Here is a 21067-nt window from a genome sequence, read left to right as displayed (position 1 = left end):
AGGCGCCGCTCTTGCTCTGCGATGCTCCATACTTCCCCTCCGCCGGTTGCAGTGGCACTGCGGAGCGCTGCCTCTGATCGCCGCCGCACTGGAGCGGGAAGTGGAGTCGCTGCCGGCAGGCGCGCGCCAGCTCTCACTCATTCACTCGCTCGCTCGGAGGACGGAGTTGTGCAGGCTGTACCTTTAATTCTCCCCTCGGAAGGTTAGTGGGCTGGACTGGGGGTGTCTGCCGTGTCGTGCTCTGCATGCGCGTACGCGGGCTGTGCGGTGCGGTCACTTGGAAGCTCCAGAAAACGAAGGAAGAGGGAAATCGTTCTTCTTCTTTTTTCTTTCCTTCTCCGAGGTGTTACCCATTAGAAGAAAAGGACGCGTACTGAAGGTCGACCGTCGGCAGGTAAGAGCACATTTGCTTCGTAACTCTGCGGTAAAAAAAAACGACTGCCGGGGTGGCACATTGTTTGGAAACGAAGCCGCGTCTCGCCTTTCTCTCGGCGGCGATGGCCGGGTGCGGCGGGGGGGAGTCAGATGGGCGGGTGGCCGGCCGGCAGGCTCGCAGGCCCGCGTGTGCCGGCTGTTGTACAAACTTTTAAATCAGCTCGTTTTAGTGGGAGCCCTCAGCAGCTTCGAAAATATTAACAGAGCTGCCGGCTCGAGAGCAACCAGTGCCAAAGTAGCAGTAACGGAAGGGGCTGCCGGCCGGGTGACTGGAGAGACGCTCTGCACTCTGCGGTGTCTCTTAGCGCTCCTCACCGGGCAGCAGCGCTGCCTGAGCCGAGAGAAAGATACTGGGACATGCCGGTGCCGCGCCGCCACTGTAGATGGTGGTGGGAGGGGGGGATAAAAAAAAAAATGGAAGCTGACGTCAAAAACGGCGGCTTCGATAAGCGCGGCCACATCCGTAGTCATGACAGTCTTGGTTTTACATTCAATTCAGAAGGGAGCGCGTTGTCGAGCGTCCTCCGGGGAGATTGAGGAGTGAAGCCGACCGGGGCCATGATGCCGGCAAGCGCGCCAGTGCTGCTTTCTTTTCTCCCTCCCCTTGTTAGCTCGTCTCGCTCTGTGCCTTTTTATCACTACGGTGCTTTGCTGATATCGCCTGTTGATTGTTTTCTCTTTTTTTTTTTACACGTAAATCGATTCGTTTTCGGTGGCAGTATCGAGTCGAATGCCGAGTGGCCTGTTCGCGAGAAGGGCACGCGGCGCCACCCGGCTTCCCGGCAAGCTGCCTCGGGCGCGGGGCGCGCGGCGTGCTGGCGTCCCGGTCACTGGGTAGGAGTTGGAGTTGCTTCCGATTGTCCTGAGAGAAAGGAGACAGAAGAACAAGAAGGGGATGATAATAATAACGCGCTTTTGAGTGATTTCACAGCCATTTTATTTAAAGAGGATTCCTGTAAGAAATGCTATTGTTGAATAACAGAGTATTAAATGAGCCTGGCCACAGAATGAAGTCGTTACTGTCAGGGTCGGGAAGAGCGGAGGGGATTTGAGCTTTGAGGGTCCCGTTTGAGATTTCGGAAGAATGTATGCTAACAATTCTAAAAATGTGCTCTTATCTGATCAAAAGATGAGCACCTGCTTAAAAGAAACTTTTAAAGTCGCCTCACAGATCTCCAAGTGCAAACTTTGAAACTTGCTTTTAGATTCCTCCGTAATACAGAAAGCTAACTTGGTCATCCAAAGACGGAAAATGCCAAGGCAAGGACAACAGCTAGTATACTGGCAGGTGCCACTTCTAATCTCCTATCACAGCTTCAAGTTGATTCAAAAATCTGCTGCAAGAGTCCTTACAAAAAAATGAGCAACACGTGATGCCCATCCTGCTTCGACTTCACTGGCACCCAGTGTTTTACAGGATCGAGGGTGAAACTTTATTAATTAACCCGTAAAGCTACACATCAGACTACATCAGTGCCCTTCAACATCACTCTGCTCCTGTGTGCCCACTAAGGTCCTCTGATTCTGTGCACTCTTCTGTAACTTGCACTCTATGGGTGGCTGCAGGGCCTTCAGCTGTATAGCACCCAGATTTTGGAATGACATTCCGAAATTAATGACATCCATCATTATAGGGGCACCCCCACCAGGCAAAGCAGTGCACTGGGGCCCCAACCTACACAACCACTCAGCAAGTCACAACATACATAGATTAGCATGGGGCCCCCGGGCAACTGCCCAGTGTGCCCATGCATTAAGACGGCCCTGGTGACGCCATTCTTTTTCAAAAACAACTTGAAACTCCTCAGTTCAGGAAGGCGTTGAACTTCACCTGACGCTCGGCCCTCTCTTTCTGTCTTCCTCTCTGTCCAGATGCTCAGGAGAATTTGTCCGTGTGTTTATCTCAAATGAGGTTATTTCTTTCAATCTTTAATATTGTTTTTTGTATCAGTAAGGTGCTGCTGGAGTATGTGAATTTCCCCTTGGGATTAATAAAGTATCCTATCTATCTATCTATCTATCTATCTATCTATCTATCTATCTATCTATCTATCTATCTATCTATCTATCTATCTATCTATCTATCTATCTATCTATCTTCTTCAGGCTTTTCTTTCTCGTATTCAATTTAATTTTGTCTTTTATTCTATTTTAATGCTTTGTATATCTTGTATCTGACTGTTTTAGTGTTCTATGCCGTAAATATTTGTATTCAATGATACATAAACCCTGCTGTTCTTTCAGAGACCCTGTGAAGCCCCTTGAGCATGTGAATGGCATTTTATATATATATATATATATATATATATATATATATATATATATAGCACATTATTATTTTTACTATGGGACAGTGGCCCTCAACCTTTATTATACCATGATAAGGACCTTCTTTACCATGACAAGGGTTATTATGGGACAGTGGTCCTCAATCTTTATTTTGGTAAGACGAGGACTACTGTGACACTTTGGTTCTCAGCCTTTGTTTGTCCAAGGTCCCCCAGTGAAATAGAAGAATGTACAAGGTGAGAAAAACAATTCACACTAATGGGGGGGTTTGGGGGGTGCAACTCTAGTCTTGGAGGGCCGCAGTGGCAGTTTTCATTCTAACCCTTTTCTTAATTAGCGATCTGTTTTTGCTGCTAATGAACTTCTTTGGAATTAATTCATTTTAATTAATTTGGTTTTTAAGAAATGTTTCCCTGAATGGGCTCTGAGGTTAGGGATCTGCACTGGCAATCGGAAGGTTGCCGATTCGAATCCCGTAAATGCCAATAGGGACTCTGCTCTGTTGGGCCCTTAACCTGCAATTGCTGAGCGCGTTGAGTAGTGAGAAAAGCGCTATAGAAATGCAAAGAATTATTAATTATTATTAATTTCTTCATCATTCCTCAGAATTGCTTCATTTCTTTCATTCAATGGCACCCAAACAGAAATGAAATGTGAAGTGAGGGAGCCAACAGAAGACCAACTAAGTCAGGGCGTCAAACACCAACCAATTTCAATCCAACCAGTTGCTTAATTAAGCGCTAAATCTCAATGTTAATTAAACCCGTTCTTTAATTCCATGGCTTGTTGCTGCTCTCATTGTGCAATGGCAGACATGTCTGAAATTGTGGATTTTCTCTTTCGAAGAGCTCTGTTCAAATGTTTTGGGGACCTGAACAGATCAACCTTCCTGAGACCTCCATCGTTCTTTATTTTCAGAAAATGTGTGATGGACGCCAGTTATTTTGGCTCATTTTGTATCTCATTATTGATTGGTTGCTAATTAAGAATAAAAGAAACAATGAAGTGGTCTTGAGTCTTCAAGAGCGAGTCAATTCAAATGAGTTCAAAAGAAGTTCATTAAGAAAAGGGTTGGAATGAAAACCTGCAGCCACAGTGGTCCTCCAGGACCGGAGTTGGCAACCCCTGTTACAGCGTACAGTGCATCCAGAAAGTATTCACAGCGCTTCATCACTTTTTCCACATTTTGTTATGTTACAGCCTTATTCCAAAATGGATTCAATTCATTTTTTTCTTCAGAATTCTACACACAACACCCCATAATGACAACGTAAATAAAGTTTACTTGAGGTTTTTGCAAATTTATTAAAAATAAACAAACTGAGAAATCCCATGTCCATAAGTATTCACAGCCTTTGCTCAATACTTTGTCGATGCCCCTTTGGCAGCAATTCCAGCCTCAAGTCTTGTTGAATATGATGCCACAAGCTTGGCACACCTATCCTTGGCCAGTTTCGCCCATTCCTCTTTGCAGCACCTCTCAAGCTCCATCAGGTTGGATGGGAAGTGTCGGTGCACAGCCATTTTAAGATCTCTCCAGAGATGTTCAATCGGATTCAAGTCTGGGCTCTGGCTGGGCCACTCAAGGACATTCACAGAGTTGTCCTGAAGCCACTCCTTTGATATCTTGGCTGTGTGCTTAGGGTGGTTGTCCTGCTGAAAGATGAACCGTCGCCCCAGTCTGAGGTCAAGAGCGCTCTGGAGCAGGTTTTCATCCAGGATGTCTCTGTACATTGCTGCAGTCATCTTTCCCTTTATCCTGACTAGTCTCCCAGTCCCTGCCGCTGAAAAACATCCCCACAGCATGATGCTGCCACCACCATACTTCACTTTAGGGATGGTATTGGCCTGGTGATGAGCGGTGCCTGGTTTCCTCCAAACATGACGCCTGGCATTCACACCAAAGAGTTCAATCTTTGTCTCATCAGACCAGAGAATTTTCTTTCTCATGGTCTGAGAGTCCTTCAGGTGCCTTTTGGTAAACTCCAGGCAGGCTGCCATGTGCCTTTTACTAAGGAGTGGCTTCCGTCTGGCCACTCTACCATACAGGCCTGATTGGTGGATTGCTGCAGAGATGGTTGTCCTTCTGGAAGGTTCTCCTCTCTCCACAGAGGACCTGTGGAGTTCTGACAGAGTGACCATCAGGTTCTTGGTCACCTCCCTGACTAAGGCCCTTCTCCCCCGATCGCTCAGTTTAGATGGCCGGCCAGCTCTAGGAAGAGTCCAGGTGGTTTCGAACTTCTTCCACTTACAGATGATGGAGGCCACTGTGCTCATTGGGACCTTCAAAGCAGCAGAAATTTTTCTGTAACCTTCCCCAGATTTGTGCCTCGAGACAATCCTGTCTCTGAGGTCTACAGACAATTCCTTTGACTTAATGCTTGGTTTGTGCTCTGACATGAACTGTCAACTGTGGGACCTTCTATAGACAGGTGTGTGCCTTTCCAAATCAGGTCCAGTCAACTGAATTTACCACAGGTGGACTCCAATGAAGCTGCAGAAACATCTCAAGGATGATCAGGGGAAACAGGATGAACCTGAGCTCAATTTGGAGCTTCATGGCAAAGTTTGTGAATACTTATGTACATGTGCTTCCTCAATTTTTTTATTTTTAATAAATTTACAAAAACCTCAAGTAAACTTTTTTCATGTTGTCATTATGGGGTGTTGTGTGTAGAATTCTGAGGAAAAAAATGAATTTAATCCATTTTGGAATAAGGCTATAACATAAAAAAATGTGGAAAAAGTGATGAAGCGCTGGGAATACTTTCTGGATGCACTGTAAGTTTTGGTAAGAAACAAATACTACATAATTAAAATGATGATCCGTATTTTATAATCGCACCTCATGAATTACAAATGTCTAGATGATACACTGAAGGAAAGAAAAATAACACAGCCGTAGAAATGTGATTTGGAAATTTTGTGAATTTCCCTTTAGGATTATCTATCTGTCAGTCTGTCTGTACAGGGCGAGAAAAAAATTGTTAACACTAATGAAGGGAGTATATATTGCATGTTTAACTTCTTCTTCCACAGCTATTCCCATATATACATATATAAAATGTGCGTTGGTGTTAGGGATGGTCTGATCAGGTATTATTGTAATCCTATTATGGGATATCATCTACTGTTGAATTCTGCTCTGTACTTGTAATATTTCTATTGCAGTATTGTATTGAGGATGACTTGCATTCTGTTCTGTGTATTTTATTGTATTGACCCCCCCCCCCCCCCCCTTTTTTTTTTTGACACCCACTACAAGCCCAACCTACCTAGAAAGGGGTCTCTTTGAATTGCCTTTCCATTTTTTCCCTTTCCTTGTCTTCTTAAGGCTCATTTGTACTGCACGCTCAGAACGCATATGCACCCGCATCATGGCTGCCACACGTTCCCAGCGTTGATTTGACGCGTCCTCTGAGCAGGTCCTCAGAAATTAATGCGATGCATGCCCGAGTTGCAGTCTCAGCAGAAAGTCGGGTCGGAAGGGGCATTGTGCGCTAACAGTTGGAATGTGACGTCAGAGTCTCGGTTTATTATCTACATGTGACAGAAAGCTGCTGTGCGGATCCTACGGGATCGAGGTGCGCGCTTTGGTATTTGATGAACAGTTCGATGTAGTGAAGCAAAATGGCGACATACAGATGTATTTGTGGTGCTTTTATATTCAAGCGTCGCATATTTCCCATCGTAATGACATGATACATTTTAAAAGTCTCTCATACCATCTTTTGTGCCGACTTGTTTCCTGGGGCTTCCTCCTGACCCGACATCAGCGGTAAGCAGGAATAGATCACCACACAGAACACATTACATTTATGATATTCCAACTCTCTGAGATTTACTGCTGATGTAAAGTGCCCCAATAAATAAAATGCATTATTATTATTCAGAATCCTTTGATTTATACACTGTAAAAAAAATTTCAGTAAATTTAACGGTAAAAATACTGTAAATGGTGAAAGTAAAACACCTTTTCTGAAAAAAAGGAACGTTACCTTATGTTCTACTGAAAATTGCCTATATATCTTAAACAATCATTATTTTTTACAGCCAAGTTCTGTAAAGTCGATATTTTTCTACCTTCAAAATATGTTAAATACCGTTTACTGATGCATTACATCAGTAATGCGGAGTGGTGGCTCTGAGGCTAGGGATCTGCACTGGCCGGTTCGAGTCCCATAAATGCCAAAAGGGACTCTACTCTGTTGGGCCCTTGAGCAAGGCCCTTAACCTGCAATTGCTGAGCGCTTTGAGTAGTGAGAAAAGCACTATATAAATGCAAAAAATTATTATTATTATTATTATTACACTGAAAAAATCTTAATTTTACAGTGTAAAACTCTTAAATAGCGAATGTAAACAACCGTAAAATGTAAAACGGTAAAGCACTGTTTCAGTAAAACCGAAGTTACAATATTTGCATAAGGACACGCCCCCTTTTATTATATTGTTCCTGGTGAACCGCATACCTTTGAATAGTAGGGGAAAAAAACTTAATAGATAGATACTTTATTAATCCCAAGGGAATATTCACATTTTGAGATTGAGTTCACATTTCCCAGAATCACAGATGGCACCAAAGGCTTAAAACGCCACTTTTATCGCAAGCCGCTTCATTTTTTGCTTAGTGCCGGCTCTGCTGCCACGATACCGCCTTCTTACCTTGTCGGGTAAACGGGGAACCACACCGGCACTGGCATTTGTTCTCGCCGCTCTAAGTTGAGTACTTGAATAGACGAGTCTCGGCGTGTAAAAATCCATATCCATGTTGTAAAAGTAAGTGTGTCCGGGGAACGAATCCACATAAAAGAAAGTGATGGAGTGATCAATAAAAAAGAGAAAAATAAAGTCGTACACAGAGCTGTTGAAAAAGCTGCCACTCTCGGCGGCACCTGAGTCATAATCAACTTAAACCAAGTTAGCAGATGTATTTTTCCTTGTGTGCTGAAGGTTTTCTGAAGTTATGGAAGCTGATTTATGGTTGGCTGTATTCAATAAGCTGGCATACCTGTAAGACACCATACACCACAAAAGCAAACTTTTCTTCCCCAGCAGACAATGTGCCCCAATTTCCTTAAACATTGAATTGTTTTCAATGTGTATAATTAAATGGTACCTGTTTGCTATTGGCTGTTGTTACTTTACTGATGCAACCTGTGTACTGGGGTTTGACCCTGACAGTACATATTGTTTATTGATTGGCATATTTATTACACTACATGAGTTTCTGGGTATGGTTAAACATTCCCTTCTGTTGGAATGTGTTGCAAAGAAAAAACAGTTTTCACTACAAAGTTATACCGTAGACCTAAAAATATTGTCACCCTATTTATTACAGTAAAATTTTGGCAACCCAGCTGCCAGTTTTGTATCGTAAAAATAACATTTTTATAGACCTAAAAATACTGTCAGTTTTTTTTTTTTTTTTTTTTTTTTTTTTTAACGGTAAAATTCTGGCAACCCAGCTGCCAGTACTTTACCGTAAATTTTATATATATATATTTTTTTTTAAAGTGTACCATAGACCAGGGGTGGGCAAAGTCATTCCTTGAGGGCCGCAGTGGCCGCAGGTTTTTGTTCCAACCCAGTTGCTTAATTAGAAAACAATCCTTGCCAATAATGACATTTCATGGCTTGTTGGTGCTTTAACTCTGCTATGTCAAGTCATTCTCATATCCTAGATTTTTTTTTCCACTCTAAGGATATCATCCAAATACTTTGAAGTGTAAAACGGATGGGTAATTCTAAATCCTTCACTTTTTTCTCTTCTCTTTCCTTCCAAGTATTTAATTAAACCAAATAGTGCACGATAAATACACACAGGTGTAAAGGGTAACAAGCAAAATGGAGAACTGCTGGTTTCTTTTGTCATTTGCATCTTATCGTTAATAAGGAGCAATTAAAAACCGAGAATGCAGCGGTTTAAGACTTAAATAAGCAATAAGGGTTCAAAATCTTAACGAGGGAGAGAACTAAAATGAAGCAGAAGTGTTACTTGAACAATAAGTGCTTCTTAAGTAATTGGGTTGGAACAAAAACCTGCAGCCCCTGCGGCCCTCCAGGACTGACTTTGCCCACCCCTGCCGTAGACCTAAAAATATTGTCCTTCTTTTTTACGGTAAAATACCGTATATTTAATACAGTAAACCCTCATTTATCACGGTTAATCCGTTCCAGATTCTACCGCAATAAATGTATTTCCGCGAAGTAGGATTCTTTATTTATAAATCGAATATTTTCACAGAGCATAGAAATCCTGTTTACAGCCTTCTAAATATGTTTTTTTTTAAACATTATTAGAGCCCTCTAGACATGAAATAACACCCTTTAGTCAAAAGTTTAAACTGTGCTCCATGACAAGACAGAGATGACAGTTCCGTGTCACAATTAAAAGAATGCAAACATATCTTCCTCTTCAAAGGAGTGCGCATCCGGAGCAGAGAATGTCAGAGAGAGAGAGAAAAGCAAACAATCAAAAATCAATAGGGCTGTTTGGGCTTTTAAGTATGCGAAGCACCGCCGGACAAAGCAGCTGCAAGGAAGGGAGCAATGTGAAGGTAGTCTTTCAGCATTTTTTAGAGGAGCGTCCGTATCGTCTAGGGGTGCGAACAGCCCCTCTGCTCACACCCCCTCCATCAGGAGCAGAGAATGTCAGAGAGAGTGAGAGAGACGGAGAAAAGCAAACAATCAAAAATCAATACATGCTCTTCGGGCTTTCAAGTATGCGAAGCACTGCATGGGAAGCATATCGTATATCATTGAGGAGTTTTATTTAATATGTAATACGTGCTCTGGTTGGGTAGCTTCTCAGCCATCTGCCAATAGCGTCCCTTGTATGAAATCAACTGGGCAAACCAACTGAGGAAGCATGTACCAGAAATTAAAAGACCCATTGTCTGCAGAAATCCGCGAACCAGCAAAAAATCTGTGATATATATTTAGATATGCTTACATTTAAAATTCACGATGGAGTGAAGCCGCGAAAGACGAAGCGTGATATAGTGAGGGATCACTGTATATCTAATATAAATTAAACATTTTTTTTTTTTTTTTAAACAGTGTACTTGATATCACTTTCATGATGAAATGCATTAAAGTATGTGTATTACATTTTACAGATAAATTGTTAATTTCGTTTAAGTACTGTTAATGATTACACACGTGGGGGTGACATGGGTAGCACTGCTGTCCCGTCGCTGGTTTTCCCTGCCTGGAGTTTGTGTGTTTTTCCTGCTGGGTTTCCACAGTGGGCTCCGGTTTCCTTCCAAAGATCTGCAGATTTGGTGACGCTAAAATGACACCAGTGTGTGTATGTGAATGCTTGTATTCACCTTGCGATGAGCTGATGCCCGTCCAGGGATTGTTTCTGCCCCGTGCCCAATGCTTGCTGGAATGGACACATCCCTGTATGGATGGATTTAATCATTAAACATCCTTTTCTGAGATATTGCGGTAAGGTGTCATCGGAATTTAATGGCTTTTTCGGGCAATTCACAACACAGCGAAGCCGAACCTGTTCTCACCGTGATATCATCTCGCACTGCCAACTGGGGGGTTATTCCAGATTTCTGTAAAGTACATGTGCGAGTATAAACAGTAAAACACTGGCATAGCAGGAGCGTCTGCTGGAGCATGAGACGCGTCACGTGAAGTATAAACCCGGCCTAAGAGTGTCAAGGCTGAGGGGCTGTCAAATGGCTGGGCCTGTTAAAGCCCATTGCAGCACTCCTTGTGTGATTTTTTGGGTCATACAAAAATAAATTGTATATCAATGTTTTCTGTATCAGGGGTCCCAAAAGCATCGAGATCCGTCAGAAACCGGAGATTGAAATTTTTGACGACTCTTAACCTTACACTCCTCCCCCATAGGTGATAGCCGGTGTAAATGTATAGTACAGTAATCCCTCGCTATATTGCGCTTCGACTTTTGCGGCTTCACTCTATCGCGGATTTTATATGTAAGCATATTTAAATATATATTGCAGATTTTTTGCTGGTTTGTGGGTTTCAGTGGACAATGGGTCTTTTAATTTCTGGTACATGCTTCCTCAGTTGGTTTGCCCAGTTGATTTCATACAAGGGACGCTATTGGCAGATGGCTGAGAAGCTACCCAATCAGAGCACGTATTACGTATTAAATAAGACTCCTCAAATACAGTTAGGTCCATAAATATTTGGACAGACAACTTTTTTTCTAATTTTTGTTCTGCACATTACCACAATGAATTTTAAATGAAACAACTCAGATGCAGTTGAAGTGCAGACTTTCAGCTTTAATTCAGTGGGGTGAACAAAACGATTACATAAAAATGTGAGGCAACTAAAGCATCTTTTGAACACAATCCCTTCATTTCAGGGGCTCAAAAGTAATTGGACAAATGAAATAACTGGAAATCAAATGTTCATTTCTAATACTTGGTTGAAAACCCTTTGCTGGCAATGACAGCCTGAAGTCTTGAACTCCTGGACGTCACCAGATGTTGGGTTTCCTCCTTTTGAATGCTCTGCCAGGCCTTTACTTTCAGTTGCTGTTTGTTTGTGGGCCTTTCTGTCTGAAGTTTAGTCTTCAACAAGAGAAATGCCTGCTCAGTTGGGTTAAGATCAGGTGGCTGACTTGGACATTCAAGAATTGTCCACTTCTTTGCTTTAATAAACTCCTGAGTTGCTTTGGCTGTATGTTTTGGGTCATTGTCCATCTTTATCATGAATCAATGTGACTGCTGTATTTAGCTGGATTTGAGCAGACAGTATGTCTCTGAACACCTCAGAATTCTGTCCTGTGTCACATCATCAATAAACACGAATGTCCCAGTGCCACTGGCAGCTATCACACTGCCTCCCTTCACCGTGTTTTACAGATGATGTGCTATGCTTTGGATAATGAGCTGTTCCACGCTTTCTCCATACTTTTTTCTTGCCATCATTCTGGTAGAGGTTGATCTTGGTTTCATCTGTCCAAAGAATGTTTTTCCAGAACTGTGTTGGCTTTTTTAGATGTTCTTTAGCAAAGTCCAATCTAGCCTTTCTATTCTTGAAGCTTATGAGTGGCTTGCACCTTGCAGTGCACCCTCTGTATTTACTTTCCTGCAGTCTTCTCTTTATGGTAGACTTGGATATCGATACGCCCGCCTACCCCCTGGAGAGTGTTGTTCACTTGGTGGGCTGTTGTGAAGGGGTTTCTCTTCACCATGGAAATGATTCTGTGATCATCCACCACTGTTGTCTTCTGTGGACGTCCAGGTCTTTTTGCGCTGCTGAGTTCACCAGTGCTTGCTTTCTTTCTCAGGATGGACCAAACTAGATTTTGCCACTCGTAATATTGGAGCAATTTCTCGAATGGGTTTTTTTCTGTTTTCGCAGCTTAATGATGGCTTCTTTCACCTGCATGGAGAGCTCCTTTGACTGCATGTTGTCTGTTCACAGCAAAATCTTCCACATGCAAGCACCACACCTCAAATCAACTCCAGGTCTTTTATCTGTTTAATTGATAATGACATAACGACGGACTTGTCCACACCTGCCCATGAAATAGCCAAAGAGTCAATTGTCCAATTACTTGTGAGCCCCTGAAATGAAGGGATTGTGTTCACAAAATGCTTTAGTTGCCTCACATTTTTATGCAATCGTTTTGTTCACCCCACTGAATTAAAGCTGAAAGTCTGCACTTCAACTGCATCGGAGTTGTTTCATTTAAAATTCATTGTGGTAATGTACAGAACAAAAATGAGAAAAAAGTGGTCTCTGTCCAAATATTTATGGGCCTGTATATATGTGTGTGTGTGTATGTATATGTATATGTGTATGTATATATATATATATATATATATGTATATGTATGTATGTATGTATGTATGTATGTATGTATGTATGTATAATATAATATTTAGGTTCCCACAATACCAAATTTTGATAGGATACTTCGATAAGTATTGAAATTTGATAACAGAACAGTATATAATGTAACTCAGTAAAAAGTTATTTAAATAAATTGCAATTCTGTATGCATTAAAAAAAAACAAATAGAAACTTTAGTCATTAAATTCAATGGCAACACCTTAGGTACTACTAAAATGTTTCTGTTTCTCATTTACTCTTACGTAACAAGACCTTAACAAAGGCGACTCTGCGTCTTCATAGCACTTGTTAAACATCAGTTATTTGTGTCTGAGCAGTGCAGCGTGTTGCCTTAACAGTAAAATTGCTTGTTAATATGAAGGATCCACGGGTCTCATACTAAATTTATAATATTGAGAGAAATGTGTCTCCATTATGCCCCCTCAGACCACTCCAAAGTGAAGTTTTGTTAGCTTGTCTAATTGCAGTGATGATTAAACACTTTAATTATTAATGTTATGGTGATCATGAAGTCCTACTATAACAACTTTGTTTTTTTTTCGTGTTCATAAAAATTATTTCTGAGTGCTATGCAAAATCATTTTCACTGTTTTTATATTATGTTTTATTTTTTTGAGGTCTGGCACTGACTGACCAGCATGTATGAGATACCATTCCACTTGTCTTGATGTCTAATTATGCAAGACATTGGACTTTTTGAGGTTCCTCCTAATTTCTGGTTCTTTAGACACAAAATAAAACCCCTCATTTTTAGGTCACCATATTTTGTGCATGAAATTACACCCTTATGATAAAGAGTACAACTGATAGTTGTCCCCAGAAAAAAAAATATGATCAGAAGAATTTAAACATGTGCCACCATGTCAGCTGACTTCAGGCGTTTGCCACTAATGGGATACATGGGGTCAACAAAAACAGGGATCAGTAATATATACACAATACAATGCAGTTTATTTTTTGTATAGCCCAAAATCACACAGGAAGTGCCGCAATGGGCTTTAACAGGCCCTGCCTCTTGACAGCCCCCCAGCCTTGACTCTCTAAGAAGACAAAGAAAAACTCCCAAAAAAAACCTTGTAGGGAAAAATGCAGGTCAATGCAATACAATACACAGAACAGAACAAATCCTCAATACGGTATAAAATAAAAAAAATAAAAAATAAAAAAAAATTTAGAAGTACGTAGCAGAATTTAACAGTAGATGATATCACATAATAAGATTTGGATATTTTTAAAGCCCTGGAGACCTCATCCATCAAGCTGCCTCCCCCATTTGGCCATTCCACGGCTGAAACAGTGTTGGCAAGCCAATCCGATGAAAGGACCCCTCTTTCCCACGGTTCCTGCGATCCTCCATTAGGGATGACTTTACCTTAGTCAGGCAAAACAACTTGGCAGGTGGGCCGTGGCACCAAGTGCCACATTTGAGTACTGAGAAGAGAAACAGAATAGGTGAGGGTTAGTATCCAATTGTATCTATCATGTTACTTATGTTTTAGTGCTAATGACTAACAACAGAGATGCAGTCTGTACAGTTAATCAGCAGCTCTAGTCAGGGTGTGCTAAACTTAAGTAGTGAGTCTTCACGCAGGATTTAAAAGCTGAGACCGAAGGGGCATCTCTTATAGTAGCAGGCAGACCAGTCCACAGTTTAGGGGGGCCCTGTAACTAAAAGCTCGACCTCTCACTGTTATTTTATTAATTCTTGGAATCATAAGTAGACCGTCCATCTTGAGATCTTAATCTGCGCTCAGGTTTGTAAGTCATGATAAGTTCAGACAAGTAAGCCGGACCTCGGCCATTTAATGCTTTATATGTTAAAAGAAGGATTTTGAAATCTGCCCTAAACTTAACCGGGAGCCAGTGTAAAGATTGAAGAGCTAGAGTTATGTGTTCGTATTTTCTTGTTCTTGTAATAATTCTTGCAGCCGCATTTTGGATTAACTGGAGGCTGTATAAAGAACAGTTTGAACATCCAGTGAACACCGCATTGCAGTAGTCAATCCTACTAGAGATAAATGCATGAATTAATTTCTCAGAATCCTGTTTATTTAGAAAGCGCCTTAATTTCCTAACATTTTTAAGATGGAAGAAACATGTTTTGGACAACTTTGTAATATGCGCTTTTAATGACATGCTAGAGTCAAAGAGAACTCCGAGATTGCGGGCTGATTCAGTAAAATTAACGGGGATTCCAACTGAGTTAAATGATGACAAAATATTGTTATGATCAGCGTCATTCCCTTCAACAATTAACATCTCTGTTTTATCTGTATTTAAAGACAAGTAGTTCTCATTCATCCACTCCTTTAATTCGCTAACACAATTAATTAAAGACAACATCGGAGAAACTTCATTTGATTTAAATAAAAGGTATAACTGGGTGTTATCTGCATTCGAGTGAAAATTAACATTGTTTCCTAATGAGAGATCCCAGTGGATGCCTGTAAAGTGAAAACAGTAAAGGTGCCAGTACTGAGCCCTGCGGGACACCATATTGAACTTCTGTGTATAATGATGGAGTCCTGTCAGCACATTTCTGTACATATTGGAATTGATTTGATAATTAAGAACTAAACCAAGCGAGCACAGGAACTGTAAGCCCAACATCATTTTCTAGCCTGTGAAGTAAAATCGAATGGTCGATGGTGTCAAACGCTGCACTTAAGTCCAACAACATAATTACAGTGGAGTTTCCTTCATCAGAGGATATCAGAATGTCGTTTAAAACCCGCGTTAGTACCGTTTCTGTACTATGACCAGTGCGAAAACCAGACTGGAATTTCTCAAATAAATTGTAATGCGTAATGTGTGACTGAAGCTGACTGGCGACTACTTTTTCTAGTATTTTAGAGAGAAACGGTAGATTTGAAATAGGCCTATAATTATTTAGTATGTGTGGGTTTATGTCTGACTTTTTAAGTAATGGTTTAATGACTGACACTTTTTTAGTGTATCAGGTACTGTGCCATGCAATAATGAACTACTGATAATGTTTAAAAGAGGTGCTGCAAGAACATCCATTGCACTTTTTACTAGTTTTGTTGGCACTGGATTAGGGAGCAAGTAGTGGACTTCATTTTAGAAATTAAGACTTCCTGCTCAGTTACAGGATTAAAATTACTAAAGTGCTGAGTGCAATGTGAGACAGGGTCTGCTAAGCTAGTATTTGGTTTGTACTGTGATGCAGTGATCTGGGATCTTATATTTTTAATTTTCTCATTGAAGAAGTTTATAAAGTCTGTACTGCTAATATCTGTTGGTATTTTGCACTGTTGATCCGAATTTCCATTTGTTAATTTAGCCACTGTTCTAAACAGTACCCAAGGATTTTTATTATTGCTATCTATTAATGTAGAATAGTATTCTGAGCGAGCTTTAAAGAGGGCTTTTTTATATTTACAGTAATCCCTCCTCCATCGCGGGAGGTTCTGGAAGGTGAAAATCTGCGAAGTAGAAACCATATGTTCATATGGTTCTTTTTATATATTTTAAGCCCTTATAAACTCTCCCACACTATTATAAACATTTCCCGCACAACTATACAGCATAAACCCTTTGTATTCTCTTAGATATTAGGTAAGATTCGTTGCAATTATGTATGTAAACACAGTTTACATACAGTAAAACCTAAATATTATTTTAAAGATATCGAGCGTACGACAGACAGGCCACCAGAAATAAATATGTACAATGCAAGAAAAATTGTATACAGTAAAATGTGTGTACAGTGACACTAAACTATGTAATAAGTACTGTACGCAGATAATTAATTATGGTTACTCACCAACAATGACACGACGACTTGTCTGATAACGATGAGTTTAATTTTACTGCACAACAAAGGATAGCGTTACAGCTCTTCTAAAGGAGCCTGTTCAGGTGACTAGCACCACCGTTGTTCTTCTTCCAGCACTCTTCAATCCAAATCCCTAAAGCAGATTCCAACCAGACTACCGCCTTATCACGTCCACTTGCAACTCGTTTCGCGCCCTGGTTAAAGGACACTGCGGCCGTAGATCTTATATGCTTTTCCTCCTTTTTAAATAAAAAGAATCGTGGACTCATTGATGCTGTAATGGTGTCCTGCAGCGGTGTAGCTGTTCCCTTCCTTCAGCATATCCAAAACTTTGACCTTTTCTGCAATCATTTGCATCTTCTGTTGGCGCTTGGACACGGCCTCTGAAGCAGGAGCACGTTAATGCTGAATGAGTGAGATGAGACTTCCTGGTTAATGCAGCACTCTGTCGCTTAGCCAATCAGCAGCACACAGGAACTTAACTGCGCGCTCTGATTGGGTAGCTTCTCAGCCATCCGCCAATAGCATCTCTTGTATGAAATCAATTGGGCAAACCAACTGAGGAAGCAAGTACCAGAAGTAAAAAGACCCATTGTCCGCAGAAACCCGCAAAGCAGCGAAAAATCCGCGTTATATATTTAGATATGCTTACATATAAAATCCGCGATAGAGTGAAGCCGCGAAAGTCGAAGCGCGATATAGCGAGGGATTACTGTATTAACACTCTCTGTCCATACAATTTGAAAGGCACGTAGCTTTGTTGTTCTCCATCTGTGCTCCAGTTTTCGACACTCTAATTTAAGAGCTCGAGTGTTTTCATTAAGCCAGGGAGAGTTTCTATGTGCTTTGATCACTTTTGTTTTAAGGGGAGCCACAGTGTCCAGAGCATCTCTCAAGGTCACATTATAATGTGATGTTAGCTCATCTAAATGGTTTTCCACAATTACGCTCGACTTACTCAAAGTATCTATAAATTTTGAAGCAGAATTACAATCTCGATGTTGCACTGTCTTTGTTTTAATCTGGGAGTGTGTTGGCAAGGGCAGGACTAAATCAAATGTAATTAAGTATTGATCAGAAATAACTTCATTTAATGGAGTAATATTTAAATTTTGAATTTCAACTTTGTAAATTATAAAATCTAATGTGTGGTTATGATTATGAGTTGGACCTTTGACAATCTGACAAAATTCTACTGAATTTAACAAATAAGTAAAACATTTGCTAAAAGTGTTAGTTTCCACATCAATGTGTACATTAAAATCCCCCATCAGTACTACGTGATCTTAATTTATAGCCAAATCAGATAGAAGGTTGCTAAATTCAGTCATGAACAATGAGTACGGCCCTGGTGGTCTGTAGACTAGCACTATAATTGTGTTGGAATTTGTTTTAATATTTAAAATGAATGCCTCAAAGGATGTAAAGTTGCCTAAATTTTTAGAAGTGATTTACATTTTGCTACAATGAATTATTCCAAGTCCTCCTCCTCGACCAGAATCTCTAGACTTCTGAAGGAACGAGTAACCATCTGGTGACGCCTCAGCTAGGGGGACAGTGTCACATTTGTTAAGCCGGGTTTCAGTGAGCAGACACAGATCAGATTTTGTACTTAATATAATGTCATTTACCAAAACGGCTTTAGTGCCAAGAGAGCGAATGGTTCAATAAGCAGCATTTAAAACTGCATGCTTCTGTCAGAACTGGTGATATGTTTTTTGTTTTAATGTGAAGTCAATTTCTATTACAGATGCCCCTGGTGGAGAGTCTGGTTTTATCCTTTGGTCTAATTATACACCTTATTTTTTGGTTATCAATTAATTTAAGGTTTGTATCAAGACTAAATTTACTGGATGCCCCACGACAAGAATATAGGCGTGTGGAGTGCCATTTTATGCTATTTTAAGGCTGCTGCTCTTCTTGACCCTGATGAAGTTTTTGATATTGGATTCTTTCCTTGGTGGTCCTAGCCCTCTCATAGCCACTGGCAGAAGGTTATAAAAATGACAAATTTCAAACATAAGCATGTGGGGTATCCTTTTAGACTATTTCTAGGTCAGTGATTATGAATATAAGGTTATTTTTGATCCTTTCCTAGCCCCTTACGGGCTCCTATCCGAGGGGGAACAATGACACATCTCTCTATTATAATAGAAAAAAGTCTTGGGAAGAGAAAAGAGACATGACTTTCTCAGAGAGACGCTTTAACGTCCCACGAGACGAGACTTTGTGCTGAGAGATTTCACCATACCCAGTGCTGGAAATAAAAGGGAAAGAATAGATGACAAAGTAGAAGCATCGTGAAGAATTCAAAAATGGTGTGCTACACATGCAGAACACGTTAGAGGTAATGAAAGTGCGAAAATTCGAAAGTCTACAAAAAAATGCATGAGTGCAAACAAACGGAAATTATTACTCGGTGAAATAACGGAACAGCGAAAAGAGATTGAATATATTGTTCAGATTTAAACTCTTAAGTCAGAGGCTTGTAGATTCAGAGTTTCTCAACCTTTAAGTATTTGCAACCCGAGTTTTCATAACAGTTTTAATCGCCCCCCCCCTCCCCAACGTTTTTTTGAAAGGAGCCCACTAATACCAATTTGTTCTTTTTTAATTAATGATATATCATAGATGCATATTTTATTATACCTACTTTTATCGACATTTATCTAACTCTATATTTTTCTAGTATCATGATGTAGATTAAGTTAATTTGTTTTGGTTTCAATAGATGAATTTTTCATATTTTTCGATTCTTGTTTTCTTTTTTTTCCACATCTTCACGCCCCCCTTTTTGTTACTTCGTGCCTCCCTAGGGGGGCCCGCCCCACTGTTTGAGGACCACTGCAGTAGGGAGTGCTGGGAGATGTAGTTAGTCCAGCAATTCAGCCCTGCTGGGGACCATGGGTGCCACAGGGAGATGCGCTCCTTAAAATGGGATTTCCAATGGGCAGTGGCCCTGGCACTGAAAGTACTCCCAGGTCATCAATAAAGGAGAGGTGAGTCAGAGCTGGGAGGACGTGGAGTGACACTGGACTGGAGGAGGGCAGTGCAGTGGTCTAATTCGTGTTGCCATCTGGGAACAGTTGTGTTTCTACCCAATGAAGAGGCCTGTCCGTGAGAATTAAAAGATTTGTTGTTTGGTGAAAGTGAAATCCCGCGAGAGAAAATTTCAAGCCCCGTGAGATAACACTCTTTATATGAAGAGATTTGGAAAAGTCCCACCCACATCTTAAAAATTTACAACCACGCAAATGGCTCAATCATTTCTCATTTGTGTGAATGTATTGTCAGACACAATTCGTGTAGAGAGAATGAAACGATATTCAATCACGGGCAGTTATACTTGGCATTGTCACGATGGAATTCCAAACACGGAATCAAAATTCAGTGCGATTTTGACGAAACGGTAAACCCGAAAAGAGATCGAATATATGGACATAGGTGATATGACGGAAATACAGTGGACCCTTGACTTTCGGACTCAATTCGTTCGCGAGGGCTGGTTGTAACTCAAGTTGGTTGTAAGTCAAGACTATTTTTCCCATAAGAAATAATGGAAATACCCGTAATGTGTTCCGAACCTCCCACCGCAACACTTACTTAACCTTTTCATAATAAAAAAGGGTTGTGTAATGTGCATAATTTCCCAAAACACCAATAATTTTTCTAACGTACTAACCAAAAAGTTAGAAAAAGTACCTAGCCTACCAGAAACAACAATTTCATACTGTACTTAGCATTTAATTTGACATCTTTGGACTGCAGGAAGGGAGGAGGAGGAGAATGAAACGGAAGGTGGTTATTGTTTGGAAGGAGCCTCCTTATACAAATCTTTTCTTTGTAAAATTGTCGAGATGGTGGATTTCGACATGCTGTACATATTAGCGAGATCGGTCACACGAACGCCACTCTCATATTTCAGCACAATTTCCTTCTTCATTTCGATTGTGATTGCTTTCTTTACCTTCGTTACCTTCTCTTCCTTCCTTAGCAGTTATCGAAAAAAATTATATAAATCACTGCTCTGACCGAAATTACGTCCACAAACACACGTATCTGGGCTCCGGCTGACACTTAGAAATGCTCTCGGCTGTTTGTTTACAATCGCGCAAGCGGATACACGTGACCGCATTCAGGTCATAACGCAAGATGTTGGTCGTAAATCAAGTTGTTCGCATGTCAGGCCGGTCGTATATCAAGGGTCGACTGTATGTAGATGTTGTTTGGCTTTAAACTTTAAGTCGGAGACTTGTAGGTCGTCTAATTCATGTTGCCATCAGGGAAAAATAGTGTTTCTTCCCAATGAAGAGGCCTCTCCGCGAGAATTAAGTTTTGTTGTTTGGTGAAAGTGAAATCCACATATACGCGAGCGGCAGAGACGCATATGCAGGCTGGGGGGTTTGCGAGCAGGGGGCAAAGCCACTTCGTTTATTTTAATATCTCATATATATTTCTCATCTGGTTCGTCCTGCTTCCTCTTCAAAAGCGGTCCTGCCCACATGCAGCCGACACGGCATTTCTTGAATCCTATTCGTTCTCTTTGAAACCCAACCCCATGCTGCCTGAGGCCACCCATACACCCCCACGCCGCTTTTCTCGACTCCTATTCCTCCTTCGGACTACCACATTCCCCACTCCTCTCTCATGACCCCATTGGTGTCACGTCACCGCCCTATATCTAGC

The 21067-nt window shown here is 41.0% G+C and overlaps 1 protein-coding gene across 1 annotated transcript in view; it reads left to right on the top strand.

Moving 5' to 3' along the window:
- Window positions 1–208: 208 nt before the first annotated feature.
- The window catches only part of LOC114657331 (protein phosphatase 1 regulatory subunit 26-like), a 72363-nt gene continuing 51504 nt past the window's right edge, over window positions 209–21067 (top strand). Inside the window, exon 1 of the mRNA XM_028809090.2 lies at window positions 209–394. The gene's annotated coding sequence lies outside the window, so the exon portion shown is untranslated. The remainder of the gene's footprint in view (window positions 395–21067) is intronic.

The sequence above is a fragment of the Erpetoichthys calabaricus genome, chromosome 9, assembly GCF_900747795.2.
Source record: "Erpetoichthys calabaricus chromosome 9, fErpCal1.3, whole genome shotgun sequence".
Taxonomy (NCBI): Eukaryota; Metazoa; Chordata; class Cladistia; order Polypteriformes; family Polypteridae; genus Erpetoichthys; species Erpetoichthys calabaricus.
Note: the sequence above shows the minus strand (reverse complement) of the source record. Positions and strands in the feature narration are given on the sequence as shown.